Here is a 27,209-nt window from a genome sequence, read left to right as displayed (position 1 = left end):
ACATTTGGAATATTTTGTTTTTACCTTTTAGGAAGAACTTGGGTATTATATATATGTATATATATATATATATTATTATATATAGGTATTATAATGACTTCAAAAACCTTTCTCATAGAGGCTATGGATAATGTTACTGTATCTTTAAGAGGAAATGGAACTGTAGGGAGTTGCAGTTTGATATCATCTGTGGGGTGTCTGGGAGGAAACTGACAATTTAAATGTCATTCTGGAGAAACTATTAATTGTGATGGCTGGAGAAAGGCTGAGGAGAGAGAAAGACTAAGAGAACTAACTTTCTGATAGAATGGAGTTTAATGCTTATTTTTTCAAGAAATGTTATGAAAAAAATTCTGAAAAGTGATTTTAACTACCATTTTTGAGAGAACTGAGTGGTAGGGATGCATTTCCAATAATAATTAGAAGAGACACTATTATTCATTTCTTTGTTTTTTTATTTTTTTTATATGACTGTTAATTTTGATATTTATGCTTTTCAAATTAGAGGGTTTGATAAATATAAAGTGATACATGAAAACTTATGGAGGAAAGAAGTTTTCTATTTTATTTTAGAAATAGTATTTAATCTGGATTGAGACTCAGAGATGTTATAATTTTAATAATTTATGAGGCAGTATCAAATCATTCTCCCTTGTTTGACCTTTAACCCTTGAGGAACATTAATGTCCAGAGAGATTTGGAATTCTCAGGAAATGAAAACTCAACAGACTAGACTAATGCTTCAGTAAATGGTTTGTTAACGGAGGCTGAGATATGGATACAGCTAGTAGACCCATGGACAAAAGTGACAGTGACAGAAAGAGACAAAGTTACATGGCTATACTCCCAGGGAAAGGGATGTAATAATGTCTTGTGCTAAGTCATCTCCCCTTGAGAGCAAGCTTGATCCTCACAGATTCTTAAACTCACTCAAATTTCAGGTGTTGGGGCCAGTTTATAAGGGAGTGATTTCTTAAAAGGTTGCAATAGCATAGGCTGCTCCAGGACTAGTTACAAATTTCACTGAGAATAGATGTTGATACAGATACACTTCAGGGACAGTCCTTGGTTGCCAGAGACATATAAACATTAGCTTATTTGAATTATTTGAGCTGCCTATAATTTCATATCACAATCTTCTCCCTGGCCTTGGCAGCCCATTATAGGTCAGTCACTTAGTCACTGGTTTGGTTCTAAATTTGTCAGCAAATCCATTACCATAGTGAATGAATGATCCCAAGGATCACAGCTTTTGTGACCACCATCTCAAGGAGGGTACACAGTTGTGCTTTCCAAATTCCACAGGGATAATAAAAATAAAATCCCAGAAAAGTTTAAGGATTTAGTTGTGTTATCCTCATAGCCTCTCTGCCTGGAGTTTCATATCATTGTCTATGGATAGTATTTTGAGGGTTCAACTGACTTAACAATAGTAAGAGGAGTTCACTTTTTACTTACAAAGAGATATGATTCTTGAGTATCAAAACTCCAATGACTCATTGGTCTTTGACCAACATGCACAAGCAAAAGAACTGGTTCTTGTACCATGAACAGTTAGTTTTAGTGGAGGTCTTGGATTGTTAGAGGACGCTACTACAGGCCCTCCAATTGCACCTCTTAGGAGAAGGCTGACCCTAATGGCCAGAATTCATCACATGACAAAGGTAGAGAGGTGATCCTTCAGAAAGAAACCAAGTGTCACCTTCTATTATTTTTTCAGAAAAGACAATCTTGTTTAGGATTGTTGAAGTTTCTAGTTTCACTTCCTTGGCTAGGCTCTGGGGTTCTTCTGACTTCCAGGAAGCAGATGGTAGTACAGAGTTATAGCCATCCCTTTTCTCTTTTTTCCCCAATCCTTTCTGACTCAGAGTTGAATCCTTTATGACTGTCATACAACATATTGCTCAAATTTTTATCTCTGCAAGCTCTGCTCAATAATTACTAAATAACTGGGAGTTTTAAATCTCCAATATTTGACCTTGAAGTTTCTCCTGTAGATCTTATGCAAATGAGCATCTGGGAAACAAGGTGCTACCAAGTTGGTCCTTCTCCCCCTGATAGGACTGATAGTTTGGTACATCCAAGACAAGGGTCTTTCCCTACCTCTGAGACACGGTTAGGCTCCCATTCCACCCTCATTCAACCACCATGTACCCCTATTCATTATGTCTGGATGGCTCTGAAGTATGATGAAAGCAATCATTCCTCTGGGCTACAGGATCTCACCCACAATCATCTGGACAAGCCAGATATGATTAGATATCAGATACCTGAGTCTGGCTGAGCTGATCAAAGAAAGAGAAAAGGAGAATATCTGGAACCAGTTTCACACAGACATACACAATCTTTCTTGACTTTTCCTCTTCAACATTACATGCCATAGTAATAGATCTCAACCCTGATGGTTTTGTTGCTGTTGTTATTTGTTTTTGAGCTAAGGGAAAGGAACCACAAAGAGATCCCACTGGGATTGAGGCAAGCATGCCTAGTTCTTTGGCTACTTGATGGAAAAGATAATGATGGAAACAAAGGGGAGGAGGGGACAATGCTTCAATCATACTTTAATAAGGAACAGAGAGTACAGAGGCATGGGGATGCCTGCCCTTATGAGTGATGGGACAGTGGAGGTAGCCAGACAGTGTGGGGAAGAGAACGGAAGGAAGGGGCACAAAAATCATTTATATAATTGCAAATTTGAGTTGGGAACCCTGGAATAGCATGGATCCACAGCAGGAAGGAATGCTGAAGTAGGGGTGGAATGGAAATCGGGTGGAGTTTGTGGCAGGAGTTTGTGGTACCATTTTTTATAGGATTTTGGTAGTGGGGGATAGACTAACTTATCATTAGACATTAACATGTCAAAATCATCTTAAAATTATTAATGCCACATTAGGTTTAGCCCATCCATGTTGCTGGTTTTAGTGTACTTATTTAGAATTTATCTACAGCTTACAACTGAGGGACAGTAAGTGTCATTGAGGAGCGATGCTATTAGGACCTAGGTGACTTCTGATTTAGCGCATAGTCTCAGGATATGACCTGAGTTAACAATGTATAAGGAAATTGCCAGGGACTCCTATGTACCTTTAATTTAGAGGACAGTTTACAAATAATTGTCCTTTCTTAATTTGTAGAGAATAGTCTGTGGTTTCTATTGTCTCTCTCTCTCTCTCTCTCTCTCTCTCTTTTTTTTTTACAGTTTTATGTCCTTCTCTTGTTGCCTTATATCAGTTACTTTTAGAAACTTACTTGCTATGCTAATTTTGGAGTAGTGGTGGACATGAGAAAAGGACAAGAAAAACTTTAACATGCCTTGCCTTTGGTATGTCTCCTACTTTAAATCCCTTGCATCCATTACTGTCAAACTCTAAAGTTCTCTCACGATTAAATCTTTTCCAACACAGATTTTATCTATATACGCACCTTGTCCATACAGTTGCTGCTCCCTTCTTTGCTTCTTCAGTACCATTTCTATTTCCACTCTGCAGAATTTGGAACTATGATGTCATATTAGGAGTGTGGAGGTTTTGCTCTCCTTGATTGTGAAAAAATTGTTTATTACAATTGTCTTTACAGATATTTTCTTTTTTCTTCTACTTGTTATTCTTCCATTTTCATCCTTAAATGCTCTTGGAGTGAATTTACTTAGTTGCATCTCTTACCAAGTTTTCTTTAAATTGAATTTGTCCTTCATGAAATTTCTGTTTATGAGGTAATACTCCTTATAATCATCCATCAGTTCTCATTGTAAAGTTTTCAAATGAATTTAGATTCCAACCTGGCTGTTTACTTTCATTACTATTTCCCTCAGATTGGCAAACATTTTTATGTTCTCTAACACTAGAAGCAGATTTAATCTATACATATTTTATCCAGTCCAGCTTTACTTGAATCTTTTGAGTCTGATAGGTGAAGCTTACTCAGATGTGGGCCACTATGCCCCTTCCTGGCTATCTCTAAAATGATGGTATCATGTATATCCCCTCTGATACCTCCCCCTTCATAATTTCCCACTTTATCTTCCTTATTAGAATAATACTTTTTTTTTGCATTCCCAATTGGAAGTTGAGTTCCTTAAGGACAGGAACTATCTTGCTTGTTTGTTTTCATATCCCTAGCACTTAGTATAGTACCCAGCACATATTAAATACTTAATAAATTCTTTTTCATTCATTTATATTGCTTAAATATATGTATACATTATTGTGATTGGTATTAATGTTATTTTTGATGTCTATTACCATTTTTCATCACTAGATAGCTCATTTCAGTAATTTAGGATAGAATTATTTCAATTGCACACCATCTCTTCTTATTTATCTTCAAACTTTTATTAATTCTGATATTTGCCCAAACAAATTGGTCTAAATATATACTTGATTCAAAGATAAATTCAATAATAATATCACATCTTTTTCTGTCTTTTAAATTATAACTTTTTTGCATCTTTATTTGTTGCTTGTGTTCAGTGACACAAAATTGTTCATAATATAAAGATATAAGACTTTTGTGTAATCTTTGGCTGATCTCATTACTATTTCTTGAACCATACTTTTCCCACCTTTGTTTTGAATTCATCAAGTAGGGTATATGTTGATTTAACCTGGAGGTCTTATTAAGTTTTTAGTAGAATTTCTCTACTTCATTTTCAACAACTGATGTTGTTACATAAGTTGTAGTTAGTTTCATGGTGGTCTTTTTGTAAATTCATCAGTGCTTTAACACGTGATGACTTGATGTGCCATGAAATAATGTTTCTTCTTGTCTTTGGATGTACAATAAAACCAAGTCTGCCAAATCTTTTTCCTGTCTCTTCAGGGAATATCTATGATACTTCCTTCCATTTAGATGCAACTCCTTTCTTTCTTTTGGTTTGGTTTATAGCAAGAAAATCAAAATTGATTTTAGGTACTCTAGCTTTACTTTTTCTGGGTTAATCATGAGAGAAGGATCTTCCATTTAGAGTGCTATCAAAGTTTATAGAGGGTCTACAATTGTATACTTTTTAGCAAGCAATTTCTGCCCTTACTTTTTCCACTCTGCCATTGTCAAGAAAAAGTAGAAGGGGGTTGCATATGAAACAAGGAAAAATTGCCAAAATATGCAAGATTTTTTTTGTGGGGGTAGAAAGTCACTCACAGTGAAGGATATCAGGAAAGTCTTCATGTAGCAAGTAGCATTTGATCTTAGCTTATAAAGAAAATAAATTCACCTATGGCCTAGGGCCACCTATATCTTCCCCCTTGCTTTAACTTTCTAAGAGATTCTGAACATGCACAGTCTGAGTTTAATCTGGTTGACCTTATTGAAGTGTGGTCTCTTTCTGAATCATTATTGCTTCCACTCAGATTTCCTTAGAAATCTTTAGATATGGTTCATATTTAGATACTAAGGTCCTCCCCACAAAGGAACTCAATCAAATATGAGGCATATTTTTATATCCTCCATTACAGAAAAGACTCAAAGGCATGAAGGAACAAAAAATAAAGTGTTCAAATAGTCCATTACTTTCATTATACTTCTCCTAGACGGTAAGGACTCTTTGTGGGATTTCTGAACAGATATTTGACATTTATCTCAGACCTGATTGGTTGGAATGACAAATGGCAAGTACAACGAAAGTTGGCAAGGTCCAAATCTCCTTATCAGTCATGGTTTCACCTGTTAATGGTCATTAGGCTCTAAGATAGCATTGGTTGTCTTTCTCTCTTTCAAGAAGTTTCTTATTATGGAAATACTTTTCCTCTGGGTAATGACGTACTCTTGAATTCAAGAGCTCTCAAATTCAGAATAACTAATGAAGTAAAGTCCAAGACTGGAAACAATTTTCTTAGGATCTAGCCTCTTATTGGTATTCAGTAAAGGAAACAAAGGCAGCAAATGCAATCTAAGAATTGATTGGAGTATAAGGAACTCTGGTCTCTGTTTTACCCCACCAAGCATAAGTTGCACTTTATTGCTGCCTTGGTGGGGAGGGAGAAAGAAATTTCTTCCCTCATCTTGCTGGATATCCAAGGGAGAGAAAGCTTGAGAAAATGGAGGAAGATAACAAAAGGGATGGGCCATTTCCACAGCTCATTCTGGTCTGAAATCTAATCCATATACAGAAAGGATATATTCTGGTCATAAATTATTTACTTGAAAGAAATCTCCCTTCTCTTGTGTTTTATTATGATTGTCTTTTAGTTTATCATTCCCAACACCATTACTACCTTTACTAATTTTGAATATTTCTTTACTTTTACCATCCTAGGATCAGAGAGTCAAAGAATAGGAATATTTGATCCAATGCCCCCATTTAAAAATATTATAAAACTGAGGCCCAGAGAAGTTAAATGTCTACCAAAGCCACAAGATGGCAAGTAGAATTTGAACTTATCTTCAGTCTCCAGATAAAGTTCACTTTCCTTTGTTTCATGCTACTTCCATTACTTTCCTAAGCTTTTTTTTTTGAAATAATCTCCTAATCTTTCCATAGAATTTGAAAAATAAAATTTTCTACAACTCTTAAACTATGACTTCTGGAATTTTCCAAATCCAAACTTACTTAATCAATGACAAAGTAGCATTACATTAAATTCCTTTATTTTTCCTTTAGGGATTAGAGCATGATCCCTCTAAGAGTCTTCTGCAGCTATCAACTTTTACCACTAGATGGTGATTGTGAGCTACTAAGGTGAAGTGGAGCCTGAACAGCACTGGAGACTGAGGAAACGGTCAGTAATAGATCTAAGCCCTGAAAGTGGAGGCAGCCTTTTTGGCAAACATCATACAGTCTGTACTTTTGAAGGTAAAATACTTGGAGAAAACCTCCAAGAAAAAATTATATATATATATATATATATATATGAAAATATAAAAAAATTTTCCTTTTTTTGGTAAGTACTGTATAACATTCCTCTCAAAGCCCAATAAGAACTAAAAGATGAATAGCAGAAATTTGCAACATGATTAATAAGTTAAAATCATAAACAACCAGCTCTTATAATTTCAATTGTCATCTCTAAGTTGATTATTTTCAGGTCTGTTTATCTAGTGCCAACCTCTTTACTGACTTTCAAACTTCCATCTCCCAGTTGCCTATTAGGTATCTCAAGCTAGTTGTTCCATAGTCCCAAACTGTCCCAGAATGAACTAATGATATTGCCTCCAAATTTCCCTTCCTCTGAACTTTCTTAATACTCTCTTAATACTCTGATCCTCCCAGTTATCTAGGCTTGCAATTTAGTTGTTGTCTTTGACCCTTCACTCTCTTTCAACCACCATCCAATCTGTTGCCAAGGTCTGTCAATCTTATTTTTATAATAGTTCTATATGTCCCCTTCTCTCCTCTGATACTGCTAGCATGATAGGGACCTTTGTCTCATACCTGAATTATTTTAATAGCATTATTGTTGATTTCCTTGCCTCAAATCTCTCTCTTCTCCAGTCCACCCTCTACTCGGCTTCCAAAACGATCTTCCTAAAGGGTATATCTAACGATTCTATCCACCACCCCATTCAGTAAAGCTGAATTGTTCCTTATCATCCCCAGAACCCAATAAAATCTTCTGTTCAAAGCCTTCTCTACCTGGCCCAGCATCACAGTTCCAATTTCCATACACTCTATTCCTCTCCCCTCCTCCTGTTCTTAGTATTATGTAATCCAGTGATACCAATCTCCTCTATCTCCAGACTTAAATCATTTTCATGGGCTGTCTCCTGGACCTGGAGTACTCTACCTCCTCATCTATACTTCTTGGGTTCCCATCTTCCTTCAAGGGACAGCTAAAACTTGATCTTCTGTGAGAATTCTTTTTTTGATCTCCTGTATTTCTAGTATCTTTTCTCTATTGTTTACCTCAATTTACACTGTATATATTTCACCTGTACATAGTTATTTTTATGCTGCCTTTAGACTGAACTTCTTGACATCAGAGATTATCTTTTGTTCTTTTTATCAGCAGTGATTAGTTCTGGCACATAATAGGCACTTAATAATTGCTCATTGACCAATCCAGTAAGGATTAATATATAGAGAATTTGTGATTCCTGTCCATGGCCAGGTAGGTTTTTTCCTGTTGTTTCAAAACTAAATATTTGCCACAGACTTTGTTAACATTATAATAATGCTTAAAATTTAGATAGTGCTTTAAGGTTTGGGAAATGTTTTATAAATATTTAACATATTATCCTCATAACCATCTTGGAAGATGATGCTATTATTAATTTTATTTTATAGATGAGGAAACCTCATGGAGAGAAGTTAAGTGACTTGCTTAATTATATGTAAAAACAATTGACATTCATTTAAAAAAAATTGTTCCAAATTCTCTCCTTCCCTTCTCCCTCAACGAGGAGATTATATATGTGCAGCCCTGCAAAACACATTTCCACATTAACCAGATTGCAAAAGAAAACACAGTCCAAAAAAACTCATAAGGAAAATAATTTTAAAAAGGTATGCTTCAATCTGCATTCAGACTGTTAGTTCTTTCTCTAGATATGTATAGCATTTTTCATCCTAAGAGAGAATTGGAAAGCAATTCAGCAGTCTAAGTCCTTCAGAATCATCTAGGATTGTTGTATTGTTGAGAATAACTAAATTATTCACAGTTGATCAGCTTATAATGTTTCTGTGTACAGAGTTCTTCTGGTTCTATTGACTTCATTTTGTATCTGTTTATATAAATCTTCCTAGGTTTTTGTAAATTAACCTGCTCATCATTTCTTATAGCACACTAGTAGTATTTTATCACAATCATCTGCCACAACTTGTTCAACTATTCCCTAAATAGACGATTATCACTCTGATTTCCAATTCTTTTGCTAGCATAAAAAGAGCTACTATAAGTATTTTTGTTTATATAGGACTTCCCCTTTTTATTTAGTTTCTTTGGGGTACAGCCCAAGTAGTGGTATTGCTGTGTCAAAGGGTATGCAGTTTTGCAAACCCATGAGCATAGTTTCAAATTGCTCTCTAGATTAGTTCCCAACTCCAACAGTGCCTTAGCATCTCATTTTTTTCATATCTCCTCCTACATTATTAATTTCCATTTTCTGTCATTTTAGCCAATCTGATAGGTGAGAGGTGGTACTTCTGAATTGTTTAAATTTCTCTAATCAATGATGATTTAGAATATTTCTTCATATGACTATAGTTTTAATTTCTTCTGAAAACTATATCCTTTATCCACTTATTAGTTGGGAAATGGCATATTCTTATAAATTATAGATTTAATTCTCTATATATTTGAGAAATAATGTATTAGAGAAATTTGATGTAAAATTTTTTCCTCAGTTATCTGATTTTTCCCCTCTTAATCTTGTCTAAATTGGATTTGTTTCTATAAAATGTTTTAAATTTAATGTGATCAAAGTTATTCATTTAACTTCCCATAATGGTCTCTATTGCTTGTTTGGTCATAAAATTCTTCCCTTATCCATATATCTGACAGGTAGATATTCCTTACTTCACTTATTTGCTTATGATATCTCCTTTTGTGTCTAAATCATGTATCTATTTTGAACTTACCTTGGTATAATGTGTGAGATGTCAGTCTTTGCTTAGCCTGTTGAATTGCTTTCCAATTCTCTCAGAAATTCCTTTCCTAAAACCTGGGATCTTTATGTTTATTAAACAGACAATTATTATGATCATTTACTATTGTTTATTGTAAACTTAATCTATTCCACTGATCTACCATGCTATTTCTGAGCCAGTACCAGACTGTTTTAATGATTACCACTTTGTGATACAATTTGAGATTTAGTACTGCTAGACTCCCTTCTTTCAATTCTTCCTCCCCCCCATTGATTCCCTTTACAGTTTTATCTTTTGTTCTTTCAGATGAATTATTTTATTTTTTTCTAACTCTATAAATTTTTTTTTGGTAGCTTGATTGGTATGGCACTGGTAAATTAATTTAAGTAGAATTGTCATTTTTAGTGTACTGGCTCACCCTACTCATGAACAAATTAATATTTCTGCAGTTATATAGATCTGACTTGGTGTGAAAAGTGTTTTGTAATTGTTTTTATTATACTTTCTCGGTTTGTCTTGTCAGGTAGACTATGAATTACTTTATATTGTCCACCATTATTTTATTCATTCATTCATTCATCCATCCATTTATTTATTTATTTGTTTGTTTGTTTGTTTATTTATTTATTTGGTGTCCGCCATTATTTTAAATGGAATTTGTGTATCTCTTTCTGCTGGACTTTGTTGGTAATCTTTGTTGGAAATACAGATGGTTTGTGTGGATTTATTTTATATCCTGCAACTTTATTGACCTTGTTAATTACTTAAACTAGTTTTTGAATTAAGTGTACCACCATATCATCTGCAAAGAATGATAGCTTTATTTCCTCTTTGCCTATTCTAATTCCTTCAATTCCTTTTTTTTTTTTTAACATTTTATTTGTTTAAGGAAATGGGATTAAGTAACTTGCCCAAGTGAGGCAATTATTAAATGTCTGAAGTCACATTTGAAATCAGGTCCTCCTGACTCCAGGGCTGTGACACCTAGCTACCCCTTCAATTTCTATTTCTTCTCTTACTGCTATGTTTAGTACTTCTAGTACAATATTGATATGGTGATAATGGACATCCTTGCTTCAACTCTTATCTTATTGAAAAGGTTTTCTACCTTATTTATATAACAAATAATATTTGTTGCTGGTTTTAGATAGATATTACTTATCATGTTAAAGAAAGCTCCATTTATACCTTTGATCTCCAGTGTTTTTAATAGGAATGAGTATTGTATTTTGTTGAAAGTTATTTCTACATCTCTTTTAGATAATCATATGATTTCCAGTGTTTTTATTATTGATATGGTCAATTATGCTGATAATTTTCCTAATACTGAATCAACCCTGTGTTTCTGGTTTAAATACTTCCTGGTCATAGTATATAATCCTTGTGATACATTGCTGCAATCTCTTTGTAGTTATTTTATTTTAATTTTTTTGCATCAATATTCATTAAGAAATTGGTCTATAATTTTCTTTCTCTGTTTTGTCTCTTTCCAACTTATTAAGGTGATATTTTCTTCAGTGAATTCAATTGATTTCTCATATAAATTCCTCCTGGTCACAATTTGTAATCTTTGTGCTATATTGCTGTCATCTTCTTGCTAGTATTTTATCCTTTTTTTTTTTAGGATTTTTGCAAGGCAAATGGGGTTAAGTGGATTGCCCAAGGCCATACAGCTAGGTAATTATTAAGTGTCTGAGACCGGATTTGAACCCAGGTACTCCTGACTCCAGGACCGGTGCTTTATCCGCTGCACCACCTAGGCGCCCCAGTATTTTATCATTTTTGCATAGTATTCATTATAGAAAATTTTCTTCTGTTTTTGTTCTCCTGGCTTTAGGTAGCAATTCCATGTTTCTCAATATGTGAGGTTGAAAAGACCAGGTCACATTGTGTTATCTTCTAAGTATTATATATCAATAATGTGGCAAGTACAATGCTAGGTTTGAAGAAACAGGAAAACAGCAAAAAACCAGTTCCCTGCCCTCAAGGAGCTTCCATGAAGAGGAAATAATATGTACATATACATGTGGATAAGCAAATTTAACATACATAAATATGGAGTAGCTTTGGGGAAAATTAAGAAAGGCGTTTTGTTGAAGGTGGTCTAGAAACTGAGTCGCACTTCCTTGAAAGATGACAAGAGTGGAATTGATTACTCTTTAGCTATGGTAAAATCCAGCTGTGATAGGCAGTTCTTCCCTTACTATGTATACAGACAGATGAGTCTTTAGTTTGGGACTCTAGCCCAAGTTTGTGGTACCCTGCACAATTTTGTGACTCTGCCAATTTGTGACTGGGTGAAGATTTCTGTTTAAAAAAGGGTTGTTCCCTCTTTGGATGCATTGCTATATATCTACATGGGCTATTAACTGCTCTTTGTCCTTCTTGTCTACAGTTAAGTTAAACTACACTTCAGAGCATTATGGTTGAAGTACTTTGGTAACTTTTCCTGGGCTGATCAAACAAGATGTTTGTCATGCATAACTAATCTCATTAACTCTTTTGGGATTCAAACTTCAAGAACAAAATGAACTATTATGAACTATAAGAGGTCTTCTATTCTATGACCTCATGACTGGTAATAATGTCTTGTCATTTATTGCTTATTAGCCCTCAGAGAAGATAATAATGGAACTGTCTGAAACTGGAAGGGGACTCAATGACTCAGTCATTGGGCAGATTGGACACTTTCTAGAAGCTTTATAGACCTCCACTTTATCTAAAAATTGACTGGACCTTTTAGTGATCACCAACTTACTTCCCTGATTCAATAATCCAAAGTGTGGATAGGAATGCAATTGTCTAGGGTTAGGACCAGGCCTATAACTTAGACTCTTTGGGGATTCACTGCAATAGAAAACAGCTGTTTTGGGTTCCTTTGTTTTGAATACCACTGGTGAGTGGGATTCTTCCATTCATTACATAAAGTGTTGGGAAATTTTGCAACTTGTCCATGAAAGACAGTTTCTGTCAGAAGATGGAAGATGATATAGCCTATTTGACTTGATGCACTGTGGCAGTAGATACCACTTATATCTAGTGTTTGAACTGTTTGAATTAAATGAAGGTTATAATACAGTGTTTCTTCATCATGAATTTCAAAATATTAGCTAGTTTGGGAGAGGAAAAGATGCACTGAAGTAAAGGATCTAAGTTATTTGTATATTTGAGATATTAAGAGAAATTTAAGAAGGTCTCCAGAATGTTCATCCTTTATGATGAACTGATATAGTGACATAGACAAGAGATATAGTCAAGGCAGTCAAGGAGATGGGCATAGATCTGCATCACTGGAGGTAAAACCATATTACCATGCTGTCACAGGTTCATTTGAGGTCATATGATGTTGTTTTAGAAATACTTTTATTAATCTGAGTAAATTAAGTGCTAGTTACAGATTAGAAGTTCTAAGAACTTAAGTTCTGAAAGAATCAGTAAAACATTCATAGAATGGATAGAAGGAAAATAGATGTTTTCCCCCCTTATACTGCAGTTCAATAGAATTCAGCAAATATTTTCCAAATGCCTATTATGTGCAAGACATTGTAATGTGTGATGGGGATTTCAATAAACATGAAGCATTCCTAGGCTTCAAGGAGTTTCAGGAAAATGATGCAATTGCTTGAATTATCAGGAATATTATTCTCATTTTTGACTTTGCTTTGTTGAAGGATACCCAGGTACATCAATTGCTGCGGATTTTATTTTTTATGCAAAATAGATAGATCACCTGGGTCTTACTTTTTAAGAGCTAGAAGGTAACAGGCTGATTTAGATGACCTGATGTCTGTTTGACAGTTTGAGTCAGGAAGTCATTTCTTTGTTTTTGACCTTTGAGGTTAAGAGTAATGGTATTTATTTTTTTAAAATTTATTTAAATTTAATTGGGGATTAAGTGGCTTGCCCAAGGCCACACAGCTAGTTAATTATTAAATGTCTGAGGCTGGATTTGAACTCAGGTTCTCCTGACTCCAGAGCTGGCGCTCTATCCATTGCACCACCTAGATGCCCCAAGTAATGGTATTTCTATCATTTTGAAGCTTGGGAACTCTTAATTCCCACCTGTAGGTTCTGTTTTACCTGAGATGGGAAACTTATCATGATGTTAGGAATGGGCAACATATAAATAAGCTCTTAGTTGTTTACTAGGTAAATATCAAATCAACTTTTGCCATTGTTCTCTGATCTTTTTGTTTCTTGATAACTGGGGAAGTTATTATTTAGTCCCTACCTTGTACCCTAGTTTTACAGTAACTGTGCCCTTATGTATTCCAGTTCCTTTCTGATACTGTCTCTAACTTATATTGATTCTTCAGTTAAATTTTCTGCCCTATATTTCAGTTGCCCGGGGATTACGTTCCCACCTTTTTGACCCAGACCTTTAAGAAATTAGATTTCCTGCTTTTTCCCCCAAGGTTTTAGGTCCTGAACTCTAGTATTCCTTTATTTGTATTCTTGGTGTCTGTAACTGTCTTATTTGATATTGCTGTTCATGTACACCCTTGCTGGTCATCTCCTCCAGTCTCACTTGGTTCAAATTTATCTTTAATAGTGCTGATGTCTTATCTCTCACTCTCCTTATCTCTCTCCTCCCCCTAGAATGATATTCTAGTTTTAAATCTATCACTGGTAACCTGGGCACTTAGTTTTATTTCCATATTTAGATTCTTGGCTTTGACCCAAATGGTTTGAACTTCTGAATCCAATCTGACTAATCCCTCCAACAGATAAACCCCAGTTATAACTATGGGCTCCTTCAGGAAAGTGGGATCAAAAAAGAAGGAAAACTAGGAGACTAAAAGGTTACCCAATTAACTTATCACTATTATTCATCCAGAAAAAAAAAACATTTAAAAGCTCTTGGGCTTCTCCAGGCACCAATGGAATGAAGCAAAACTGTGTACTTGCTCCCACATTTTCAACCTGTTTGCAGCAATGTTCTAAGACATCTAAGATGCCTTCAATGAGGATCAAGCATCATGTTCAGCTCCCACACTGATCATAAATTATTTAACTTGAAAAGGTGACAAGTCAAGATTAAAGTGGAAGGAGAGTTGGTGCACAATATTTTGTTCACAGATGACTGTGTACTCAGTGCAGTCTCTGAGGCTCAGATACAACAAAAGATGGATCTATTCTCTGCTGCTTGTGCTAATCTTGGCCTACAATTAACACACATTCTCCACCACCTAGTGCCCCACCATTCATATGTGGAACCATTGGTTACAACAAATGGAGAAATTTTGAATACAGTGGATGTTTATTTGCCTCATCAGTATACTTTCCATTATCTATATACTTAGATAACATGGATGAGGAGGTTCATGCATTCATTGCCAGTTAACTCAATGTTTGTTAGACTGCCTAACAACCAGAAGGACTACAGAGCTGCTAGGCTGACCTCATTGCTGTCTGTACTACACTAGCTATACTATACTAGCTCCATGCCAGGAAATTTAATAGCTTCCATTTGAATTATCTTAGGAAGATTCTGAAGATCATTTGGCAAGATAAGGTACTGGGCACCAAAGTTCTTTCTTGAACTAAACTGCCAACTTTACTGAAGAGGGTGAAACTCTGATGGGCTGCCCACATTGTCTGAATGCCTAACTTACGTTTGCCTAAAAGACTATTTTACAGAGAACTCACACAAGGGAAGTACATAGAATTGAAAAGAAGTGATATAAGACACTCTCAAGGTTTCTGAAGAGCTTTAATATTGTGAATCATGGGAGACATTGGCAAAGGACCTCTGAGCATGGCATATTGGTATAAAGAAGGTACTATGCTTTGTGATGAAGCAGAATTGTCATTGCTCAAAAGAAATGTTAGATGTGCAAATTTAGAGACATCTCTGCCCCAAATATTTATGTGGACTATTTGTGCTTGATTTGTAGTGGGGCATCCAAGTTCACTACTGGTCTGATCAGTCTCAGTTAGACAAAATGACCTTGACTCCAACATAGAGGCATCATTTTGGTCCTCTTCAAGAATGAAGGACAACAACCAACTAATTATGCAAAGAACTTTACTCAGTGTTATATAATGCATCTGTAGATTTCAGTCTGCTTTTCGGAGAATAGCCAGTATTCAAGTGTGTGTTCACACCCCTAGAAAGCTTACAAAGTACAGGGGGAAAAAACCCTTAAGAAGTTACCAAGACCTACTGATGCTGTGGAAAGGTGACAGTCTTTGGAGACAAAGACAAGTCATTTATCCTTCTTGGGCCTCTGTTCCCCCACCTATGAAAAGAGGAGGTTGGACTAGATAGCCTTCAAGGAATCTTCCAATTCTATATCTGTGACCCTATGACACCATTATATTACTAATTATGAGGAAAGATTGACTTAGATATAAATAAAAAATAGAAAAATCATAGAAAAGAATCCTGGAATATTAGAACTGCAAAAGACAGCAGATATTATTTAGGTGAACTGTCTCATTTTTCAGGTAAGAAAACATATCTTTTGAAAGAAATGAATAGTCACTTTGAGGCAAGCACTAACTCAAACCAGTCTCATTAACTATTGTCTAGTAAAGTTCCATAAGGCACTGACTAATTTTAGGGGAATAAATAAGATGACTTTATGATTAACATTCTGGCAGCCTGTCTATAAATGGTGTCATTAATGTACTTCATATTAGTCAAATAGACTCACTTTATTTTTTAACCATGACTCTTTACAAGACTGTGTGATTAGTCTTTTTGTGAAAGAAGGATCTGCTTTTTTTAAAAAAGGGAGGAAACTTTGACAAAGTTTCTGTCTAAATATTCTTTTAATAGATTCCAAATTTCCATTGTACCAAAAAATTAGAATAGTCACATGAATTTTCTGGTCAAAGGTATATGTCTGTTAGCCTTATTTAGGCTGCATTCTCTACAAAGTTATATACGTGTTAGTTCTATAGCTGTAGGAGTTCTATGTCCAGCCTTAGGGCAGGGAGTGGGGTCCAGTGAAAGCAACCAGACTGATGTGGGCTTGTAAAAGAGAAATAGAAAATTGAAATGCTTATTAACCAAACTTCTGCTCTTTTATCAAGGCATTTTTCTGATAGCAGGACTGTAATCCCCAATTTTTGTGCATGGACATGGAGAGGAGTGTGACCACTGTAGCACTGATAAAATGATCCATGAAATGTCCATGTTGAACTGCTTTATTCCACACTCAAAATGATCTTTAAATGAGTTTGTTGGATCTTTGATATCTTATTTTAAAGCTTGAAATCCTCACATGAGTATGAGGGCAGTTTGTTAGTAGATACCACAGGATTTGAGACCTCTACTTCAAGAATAATGGTCCTCTATTATTTGGAAATGGACATTCCCTAGTATTCTTCCATTTGATCATCTGAGAGCAAATCCTTTTTTTTCCTCCAATAGCACCAAAGACAAACACATCTTAAAGGATCTTAAGATGTGGTTTGGGGAGCATCTGATGGTGTTGTTTTTTACACATCCAGCCCACTGGCCTTGAAAAAAATGTCAGAGGATTGCAACGTCTTCACATACCCCGTTTGTGTATTATATTTCTAATGAGATCCTTCTGTGATGTGCTCCATAGAGAGGAGAAGTGGTGCCAGAGAAAGGGTTGTAAATCTAGTTTATGAATGTTGGAAATGTCTCATTTTTCATTCGGCTTTGACATCTAAATGTTGTCATTGTTCTGGAACATCTGAATTGAGAACTCTGACAAATACTCTTTCATCTGATCCAAATAAGTCTAATAATACCACCTTAAACTAGGCTGGCCCACACATCAATGGATTTGTGATGTCACTAGACTGTGGAACCTTCTGACGCAAGTTGTCTTTAATTTTGAGGACTGCCTTCAATCCTTCATTTCCTTGGCCTGCGGTCCAGTGTGTGATTGTAATAGACAACTTGGGAGAACAAGGAAAATGAAGAGAGTTTCTCATGAATTTTAAGTGTCTCATTTGATGTCCTTTTTTTAGAGAGATCATGGAAGTTATTAAGTACAGATTGCAATTGTGACAATCATTCACAGTGTTATCCCTTAACTCATCTCATTCTTTGGTGATGTTTTAGATAATTATTTAGATAAAGAAGGAAACTTCTCAATGATGCTTTAAATTCATTAGAATCAGGTGTAAGAACTTGACCACCATACTATGTCAGTTGGTTTCATAGACCCAGAATTGGCATCTAAATCCTTCATGGCTAATTTTTTCCCCACAAAAAGAAGAGAGTAGTAGTACTTACCTGATATTTTAGAAAAAACATGAAATCTGACAAAAGTTTTGAAAGGAATATGGCAAGACAATCTTTCACAGAATCACAAGATTGTAGAGTTAGGACCGACACAAAATCTAGTCCATTTAGTCCAATTAGTCCCTTCACTTTAAATATGAGGAAACTGAGGTCTAGCCAGGTTGTGACTTATTTAAGGTCACACAGGTTATTAAGTAACAGATTGAATTCAAGCCCAGATCTCTGGTTCCAAAAGCAGCGCCCTGTTCACTCTGTCACCCTACCTATTTCTCTGTTTTTATACTGTCCATTTATTTATTGTGTATATTGCTATTCCTAGAATATTTCTCCCTGCTGGCACACAGACTCCTCCTCCTATTCCCCATTCTTTATGTTCCTAATATTATACAAAACTACCAAATTAAACCCCCAGGGTTTAGTGGAACATTACTGTAAAATAATTTTAGGTGCCATTTAGAAAAATGAACTCTTGTATTCTTAATTACCTGTAATCAAATGAGTATTCAATACAGACCTAGCCTAATTTTGTATATACAGTTGAACATATTGACCAAATTTAGGTAAATGATGCCCTATAGGAATTAATAATGAAATACAAAGTTTCTGAATGGGTTTTTCTGCAAAATACAACCACTTTCTGGCACAGAAAATTCCATTAATTAGCAATGAAAGTGAACCTATTAGATGTACATAATTATGGTCTATTTCCAGTCAAAGAAATCCAACGTGAATATTGTGCCTATTTTCTATAATGCAAATGCAATAGGGGAGACTGGAACATGGGCAACATTTCCTGCCAATGCCCAAGATTTGTTGATCCTGATTTCAGTCCTATATGATGGCAGCTGATTGGCACAATGGATAGAGCACTGGACCTGGAGAATGGAAAATCTGATTTGAAACTGGGGTTCACACATTTACTAGCTATGTGACCCTGTAAAATGGGGATGATAACAGTACCTTTCAGGGTTATGAAAATCAAACGAGATAATGTTTGTAAAGTGCTTAGTACAATGTCTGGCACATATTAGACTATATAAATGCTTACTTCTTTCTAAGGACCTAATCTGTTAGCCCTTGTAGCAGTTGGGAGAGTGAACCTAGAGTCAGCCTTCACAGTTTCCTGCTTATATAACAAATTTGCATCAAAATAGAAAACTGGATTTTTTTTCTTCTGAACTCATTCTTTTACAAATTGAGTTTTGTTTATCTAGAGCTCCTTTATTTTCTTTTTATTAAAAGAAGAAAACAGCAAAGAAAGACCTTTCTCTAGGAGACTGGGGGCAAGCCACATTGGACATCTTGATTCACCCTTAATTTTTCCTAACCAGGTGAAATAAAGTTAAGGAGAATATTGAGAACAAACTTTGAGAAGAAAAAAAAAATGTCAAAAGCATAGTCTGAAGGGTATGTGTAGAAGGTGAAGGATTTACATTTTTGCCCTGGTGGAGGATTTATAGGTTGCTTTTACACATACATATGTATATCTTTATATCAAAATACTTACAGGCATATATCTATATATACTCATACATGCATATGAAAGTACACACATAACTATGAACCCATAGCTTTCCCCTTCTCCCTCCATAAGATGGTAAAGCTACATCCTTCCCCGACTCCCAACTCTCTCTCTGAGTCACTGCCTGAAACAAACAATCCAAGTTCTTCAAAGTTTGGAACTGCTGAAGTAATCACTCCGATTTACTACACTCTACACATGGTTCTGACTGATGAAATCAAAACAAATCCAGCATAGGTTATTGAGCAGTATATACACATGTATCACCCATATATGGAAAAGGTTGTTCCAAACTATATATGCAATTTTATCTGTTTTCTATATGTAAACTAAGTCTATCTGGAACTAGATGTCTGTGGATCAAATCTAAATAGGCCTGTGAAGAATTTCCTCTTATAATTTTCCCTCAAAAGTCAAACTGGTTCTTCTCTGGATGTAGTGATTTTCCTAGTCAATGTTTTCATTAGTTCCCTTGACAACCTTGGAGTTCATGTTCAGTGAGGCCACCAAGGGAAATTTTCAATGGAAAGTCATGCAATAGTATACAATAGAACAAACAGCAAAATGAATCTCTAGGGCAATTACACAATTGTCAACTGTCACAATTTTTTTTTAACCCCTTGTTCCTGGCAAAGTGGGTTTAGTAACATGAAGTACTAACCTAAAGCACAATGCAGTTTTATTGAACCAAATTAGGCTAAGTGCTCCAAATGAAGGCTCTCAAATGAATCTGACTCTAGTTATTGTTGTAGTTCAGGCATATTTGACTCTGTGACCCCACCTGGAAAATGTACTAGAGTGGTTTGCCATTTCCTTTTCCAGCTCATGTTACAGATAAGGAAATTGAGGCAAGCAAGGCTAAGTGACTTGCCCAGGTTTACACAGCTACAAAGTGTTTGAGGCCAAATTTGAACTCTGGTCTTCCTGACTCCAGGCCTAGTACTCTATCCACTATATCATTTAGATGATCCATCTCTGATATTTGTTTCAACCTTTCTAATTTGAAACTCCAGTTTGAATCTTTCCTAAAGATAGACTGTGCAGGTCATTAAAAATGAACCAATTATCCAAAGGTACTTATTTTTGTTTTCATATCTCCAGGACCCAGCACAGTGAGGTGCTTTAAAAATGCTTGTTGAATGGACTTAAACATAGATGCTTGATGTTACAAATTCAGGGCATAATGGTTTTTTTAATCCTTTCATAGTGTTTTGTTCTTTTTGTGTTCTCATTCATCTTTCACAATATGACTGATATGGAAATATGTTTAACATAGTTATACATGTATAATCTATATCAGATTACACTCTGTCAAGGGGAGGGAGAAAAGAGGAGGGAGGGAGAAAAATGTGGAATTCAAAATCTTACAAAAATGAATGTTGAAAACTATCTTTGGAAGAACAAATTTAAGTTAAAAAAACAAATTCAGGGCATTTGGAGGGGACAAAGAAGAAAGGATTGGGATTCAGATAGCAGCAACTCTCACTGCTCTCACTGTTCCATTCTCCTGGTATGCCCTTCCTTTTCTAGTTCTGCCAGTCAATTTCCTACCCATCTTTCAAGGCTTAGTGTAATTGCCAGTTTTCTATGAAACCTTTCATATATTCTCTCTCTAAAAGTAATCTCTTCTTCCTCTGAACTACCAGTGTATGGTCACATTTTGTTCTAGTCTTTTGGGTCCTTATTTTATCTTCCCCATTAGATTGTGAGATTTTTCAGATAAAAGACTGAGTCTTTTCAGAGTGCCTTACCCATTGTGGGTGACTAACAAACATGGTAAATGAATGAATCTATTTCTTTGCAAAATGACCCTTGTACCCTTTCACACTTTACCCCACAGATCACTATTTATTGCATGTACCTCAAGAAATGCAAGATTAATTTATACTCCTTTGCATGTGTTATATCAGTATGCAAATTTTTACAGACATGGTTAAAATGGTGCTACATTCTCTCACCAGTTCTGGCTGATTGAGAAAGGAAAAGAGGGTGCCAAAGTTCAACCTCATTATCCTTATTCTGGTCTTATAGAGTATGGAAATCAACAGCTCAAATTCATCAAGCTATTAATTTCTGTAAACAAGCACAATTAATCAACCTTGCTTCTTTTTGGGCTTTTCTCCACCTGTGCCTTTGGCCTTCAGCCAGAACCTACCCTTTGGAGCACAATGAAGCTTGTTACAGAGCAAGTAACAGCTTGTTCTCATGGTGTGTTTGGGAATTGAAGGAAAATATTTGTAACTTTTGTCATTGAGATGATAAGTACATTCATTGGCATTTGGGGAAACAGAGTGATTTCTCCACCTCCTGAACTCTGGCTAGAGGCTCTCACTGAGAGATTCCTTATGTTTGCCAACATAGTTTGGCCTAACCATTTGCCTTGGTTGAACGTTTTCTGGCTTTATTTATCAGTGTCAAAATGATTCCTTGGGCATGCTGGCTATATTCATGAACAAATAAATTCCTTCAGCTTCTATGACCTTAAAAAGTGACTCTGTGTGTGTCCTAGGGGATTGAGGAAAGGGAGGAAAAGAATTATTATTAATATTATTATTAATTACTATGATTATTATTTTACCTTTTGTAAAGGCTACTTATCCAGTTATAAAAATTGACAGGAAAACCCATTGTTTACACATTTTTCCATTGTGTTTTGTTTATCTGCCAAGAAAATTCTTGCACCATACCAACTTCTGTTAGTAAAACGAATGACCCCTTTCACAATGCAGCTCTACAGAGTTTACATGGGTTTTCCAGCACTACACTTTAGGGGGAAAAAAATAAAACTTTGGCAACATTTGTATATGTTCTGCTTTCCCTTGTGTGTAAGCTATGACCTCTTTAACTAGCACCCAGTGGCGCCATGGGCCAATTATCAGGGTATGTGAAGATGTTGGCATTTTGCTGAATGTTCAGCTGGATAAGATTCTTGTATTTCTTGAAACAAATTATGTGTTGTCAGTACATTCAGCCCTGAGTCTGGGAGAAGTGGAAGTGAGTAAATGAATGTAGACTGCCCTCCTTGGCTTCAGTAATACTGGGAAGAACTGGTGGTGACTGAACTATAGTTGAACACTTTTTTGACTTTATAAGCTCATTGACAAGCAACACTCAAAAAATTTATGATGATGGTATGTAGATTGCCCAGCTTCTCTAGGTTGGTGTCTCTAATGACAATTTCAACAAGGCCTTCCACAAAGCCTATCACAATGTTCTTGGTGGGTAAATTGGAGACATGTGGGCTGTTTGATAGTATAATTAGAGACTGACAATTAGTTAAATGATTTGATCCAAAGAGGATGTGTGTGTATGTAAGGTTGACTAGTAGAGGACCCTGTCACTGGTCCTTTTTCATTTAACATTTTTACCAGTAATTTGGAGCAGTGGGAAGATAATGTGCTTATCAAATTAACAAATGATAGGAAAGTGAGAATAGCTAAAATGTTTGATAACAGAATTAGGGTAAGAATATTAAAATTCTGGTTTAATAGTGATTAAAAGCATACAGTGTAGTTCAAAAACTCTACTTTACACATTTAGAATTGCTTCACAAATAAAAAGTAATTTTTGTGAAAGATGAGAGTTTTAGCAGATTAAAAGTTCAATAGTAACCACAATGTGATGTATAAATCAAAAGAGCTAAAATAAACTTAAATTGAATAAAAAGAAGTATCCAGAATGATGGGAGTGATAATCTTACATGAGTCTCTCTAATTGGGTAATTTCTGGAATTGTCTATTTCAAATCTTTTTTTTTTTTTTTTTTTTTTTTTTTTAGTTTTTGCAAGGTAATGGGGTTAGGTGGCTTGCCCAAGGCCACAAAGCTAGGTAATTATTAAGTGTCTGAGTCCGGATTTGAACTCAGGTCCTCCTGACTCCAGGGCTGGTGCTCTATCCATTGCGCAGCCTAGCCGCCCCTCAAATTGTTTCTTAATTTATTTTCTATGTTTCTAGAAGATATTGTTTTCAGAATACATTTAGGATTTTAAAATTCTGCATTGAGACATTATGAAAAGTAATAGTGCTTTATTTTCCCCTCAATTACATGTTAAAAATTTTTTAAACATTTTTTGAAATTTTGAGTTCCAAATTCTATGCCTCCTTCCCTCTCTCTACTTCCCTGTCCCTAAGAAGGTAAGTAATCAGACTTAGGTTATATTTGTGCAATCATACAAAACATTTCTGAGTTAATCATCTCATATCAGAATACTAAAAAAAAAAAATGAAAGAAAATGGAAAATATCAGTTCAAATAATATCATTAGTCCTTTGGGATTATCTTGGATTATTATATTACTGAGAATAGTTTCATGGAACAATATTATTATCATTCTGTACAATGTTCTCTGTTAATTTCACTTTGTATCAGTTCAAGAAAGTCTTTCCATTGATTTTAATGATGTTTTCCCCCTTTTTGCTCACAATTTAAATATGGTTTCTTATTGGTGGAGGTGGTAATGTTTGCAACCATTTTCCAATTCTAACTTCAAGGGGTCACAAAGCATGACAAGGGGAAAAAAGGGCAGATGAGAATTTTTAATCATTTGAATTTTCTTTCCTGTCTGGTTTTTGACTTCCATACAATTTAGTTAGGCAGAAATTATTGTCTGTGGTACCTTTTAGGAGGATAAAATTTCCTTATCTCTTTTAACAATATCTATTTTTGCTGCTGCTTTGTCTGAGATAAGGATTGCTACCCCTGCTTTTTTTACTTCAGCTGAAGCAAAATATATTTTGCTCCAACCTTTTACCTTTACTCTATATGTATCTCTCTGCTTCAAATGAGTTTCTTGTAAGCAACATATTGCAGGATTCTGGTTTTTAATCCACTCTGCTATTTGCTTACGTTTTAAGGGAGAGTTCATCCCATTCACATTCAAAGTTATGATTACTAATTCTTTATTGCCCTCCATGCTATCTTCCCTCTGTTTGTATTCCCCCCCCCTTCCCCCCCCCCTTTATCCATATTCCCCAGTATTTTGTTTCTGGATACCACCCCCTTCAGTGTGTTTTCCCTCCTATATCACCCCTCCCCTTTCTTTCCCCTTTCCCTTTTCCCCCCTCTCCCCTTCCCTTTCTCCGTCCCCCCCCTCCCTTTTCCCCCTTTTAATACTTGAAAGGTTGGATGTTTTATAAGTTAACTGAGTATGTGTAGGTTGACTTTAAGCCAAGTCTGATGAGAAGAAGATTCAGGTGTTTCTCATCTGCTCCCTTCTTCCCCTCTATTACCATAGGTTTTTTGTACCTCTTAGTGTAATGAGATTTACCCCATTTAATACCCTCCCTCCTCCTGTCTTTTCCCTGTCCCCCTTTTTAAGGAGGTAGTGCTTTTTAGATCGTTCTAAGTCATAGGAAATTCTGAGTGTCTATCCCTTCTATTTCAGTATGTTCTATTGAATAGAGTCAAAATTCCTGAGAGTTATTAGTCTTTCTCCCGAGTGGGGTTAAAGCTAGTTATGTCCCATTAGATAGCAGTCTCATGGATAGGTCATGAATGTCCATCATTTCTGGCTAGGTATATTCTCTCTGTTAGAGTTACAATTCTCAATATTTATGAGAATCTTTTTTTCCCCCAAGCTGGGATATAACCAGTTTCAACTTACTGGATAGCATTTTTTTTTCCTTTTACTGCTCCCCCCCTTTTTTTTTTTACCTTTTCATGTGTCTCTTGAACCTCCTATTTGATGTCCAAATTTTCTGTTTAGCTCTGGTCTTTTCATCAGAAATTTCTGGAATTCTTCCATTTTGTTAAATGTCCATCTTTTTCCCTGGAAGAGAAGGCTCAGCTTTGTGGGATAGTAGATTCTTGGCTACATTCCAAGAACCCTTGCTCTTCGAAATATCTTGTTCCAGGCCCTTCGATCCATTAATGTTGATGCAGCCAGGTCCTGCATGATCCTTACTGTGGCTCCTTGATATTTAAATTGTTTCTTTCTGGCTGCTTGCAGGATTTTCTCTTTTATCTGATAGTTCTGGAGTTTGGCCACAACATTCCTTGGTGTTTTCATTTTAGGATTTTTTTTCTGGTGGGGATCAATGTATTCTTTCAATAACTACTTTGCCCTCTGATTCCATGATATCAGGGCAGTTTTCCATCACTAGATCCTGTAATAGTAAGTCCAGGCTTTTTTTTCTCTTCAATGTTTTCAGGAAGTCCTATAATTTTCAGGTTGCCCCTCCTCAATCTATTCTCCAGGTCAGTGGTTTTGTTGATGAGGTATTTTACATTTGCTTCTATTTTTTCCTATTTTTTGATTTTGTTTAATTGGCTCTTGCTGTCTCATGGAGTCATTAGTTTCTGTAGACTCCATTTTTTTGGGGGGGGAGGAGTTTTCTTCATTAACCTTTTGCAACTCCTTTCCCAATTGGTCAATTCTACTTCTGAAAGAGCTTTTGATTTGACCAATTGAGGTTTTGAGAGAATTATTTTCTTTTTTGCATTTGCCCAATTGAGGATCTGAGAGAACTTTCTCATATTGTATTTGTCCAATTGAGGATCTGAGAGATTTATTCTCCTTTTGTATTTGTCCAATTGTACTTTCTAAGGTTTTATTTTCTTGTTGCAAGGTATTAATTGTCTCCCAAATTTTTAAGCTCCTTCCTTATTTCTTCAAGGAAGACTTTCTGTGCTGAAGACCAGATTGTATTCTGCTCAGAGGTTCCAGGTCTCTCTGAGTTAGGGTCTTTCCCTTTCAAGAATTTTTCTATGGATCCACCTTTCCACTGACCCTTCATCTTGCTAAGACCTGAGTTGGGGAGGGTCTGGATCACAGGGGCTTGGCATCACTAGAGGCTTTACTCACTGAGTGCAGTTTCTCTGGCTGGCCAGTAGGAGGTGTTGGTTGCTTTCTCTGGAGTGTCTGTGACCTTGATTGAGGCCTTCTCCCTTTGCTTGAAGGGAGGAGTTGGAGCTATTGAATTCTTCTGCCTTCAATCAATGGTGGGTTTTACCCTGGCCTGAGGTCATTCCTCAGCTGGGCTGGTTCTTCTGCTCCACACACCTGGGCCTGAGGCAGAAGTAGTTCGCATTTGTTTGTTTGGGAGGAGGTCTGAGTTGTAATGGGACCAGAGGAGCCCAGGGATGGTGTCTGCAGCTCTCCTGCTCTGGAACTCTGCCCCCCAGCCCCATCCACAAGCTCCTGGGGGACAGCACCAACACCAGCACCTCTGCTCCCTAGTTGACTCAAGCCCCTGATGTCTAGCCCCACCACTGATCCAGCAGGTCCGGCTCTCGGGCCCTCAGACTCCCAGTTCCAATTCAGCTGCTTATCTCACTGATTGGGGCTGATCCTCCTCTGAGCCCAGACTCACCTACCCAAATTTGGCCAAACCTGCTACCCTAGACAAATCCTGAGGTAGATGTTCTTTCTCCTGGCTTTTCTTTCTAGGTTTTGTGGGTCGGTTTTCTTTTAAGAGGTTTATTTCATGTGATAGGTAGGGAAGAGATCAGGAGACTTTAGAACTGTGCCTGTCTTCTCTCCGCCATCTTGGCCGGAAGTCTGGTTAGGCAGGAATTAACAACAAATAGAGAAATGAAGGAAATCCACTACTATTATCAACCTTCTGAAACTTGAGTAGAAAGTTAAAAATAGCAGTTTTAGCTCTTCAGAAATTATGAGCAGTAAAGTGAGTAATAAAAGGGTTCCTAGGAGGAATAATAATATTGATAATTTGCATGCTTCCCCTATGCCAACTATAGAAGATGCAATATGGCACTCAAAGTTTTCATAGCTCTTTCTAACGTAGCCCCCTCCCACCTGTCTAGTGATATCTTCCTACCCCCTTGTACTCTGGGATTTGCTGTTCCTTGCATAAGATGCACCATCTCCCAACTGTGCCTTTCCTTAGTTGTCTCTTGTCCTGGAATTCTCCCCGTTTTTCATATTTTGGTATTCCCTGACTTCCAGTTCCAGCTAAAATCTCATCTTCTAAGAGA

The 27,209-nt window shown here is 36.1% G+C and overlaps 1 long non-coding RNA gene across 1 annotated transcript in view; it reads left to right on the top strand.

The window, feature by feature from the left end:
• Positions 1 to 208: 208 nt before the first annotated feature.
• The window catches only part of LOC141502674 (uncharacterized), a 77,167-nt gene continuing 50,166 nt past the window's right edge, over positions 209 to 27,209 (top strand). The window contains exons 1-2 of the long non-coding RNA XR_012472616.1: positions 209 to 395; positions 6,599 to 6,716. This is a non-coding gene — a long non-coding RNA (uncharacterized LOC141502674). The remainder of the gene's footprint in view (positions 396 to 6,598; positions 6,717 to 27,209) is intronic.

Source organism: Macrotis lagotis, chromosome X (genome assembly GCF_037893015.1).
Source record: "Macrotis lagotis isolate mMagLag1 chromosome X, bilby.v1.9.chrom.fasta, whole genome shotgun sequence".
NCBI lineage: Eukaryota > Metazoa > Chordata > Mammalia > Peramelemorphia > Peramelidae > Macrotis > Macrotis lagotis.
Note: the sequence above shows the minus strand (reverse complement) of the source record. Positions and strands in the feature narration are given on the sequence as shown.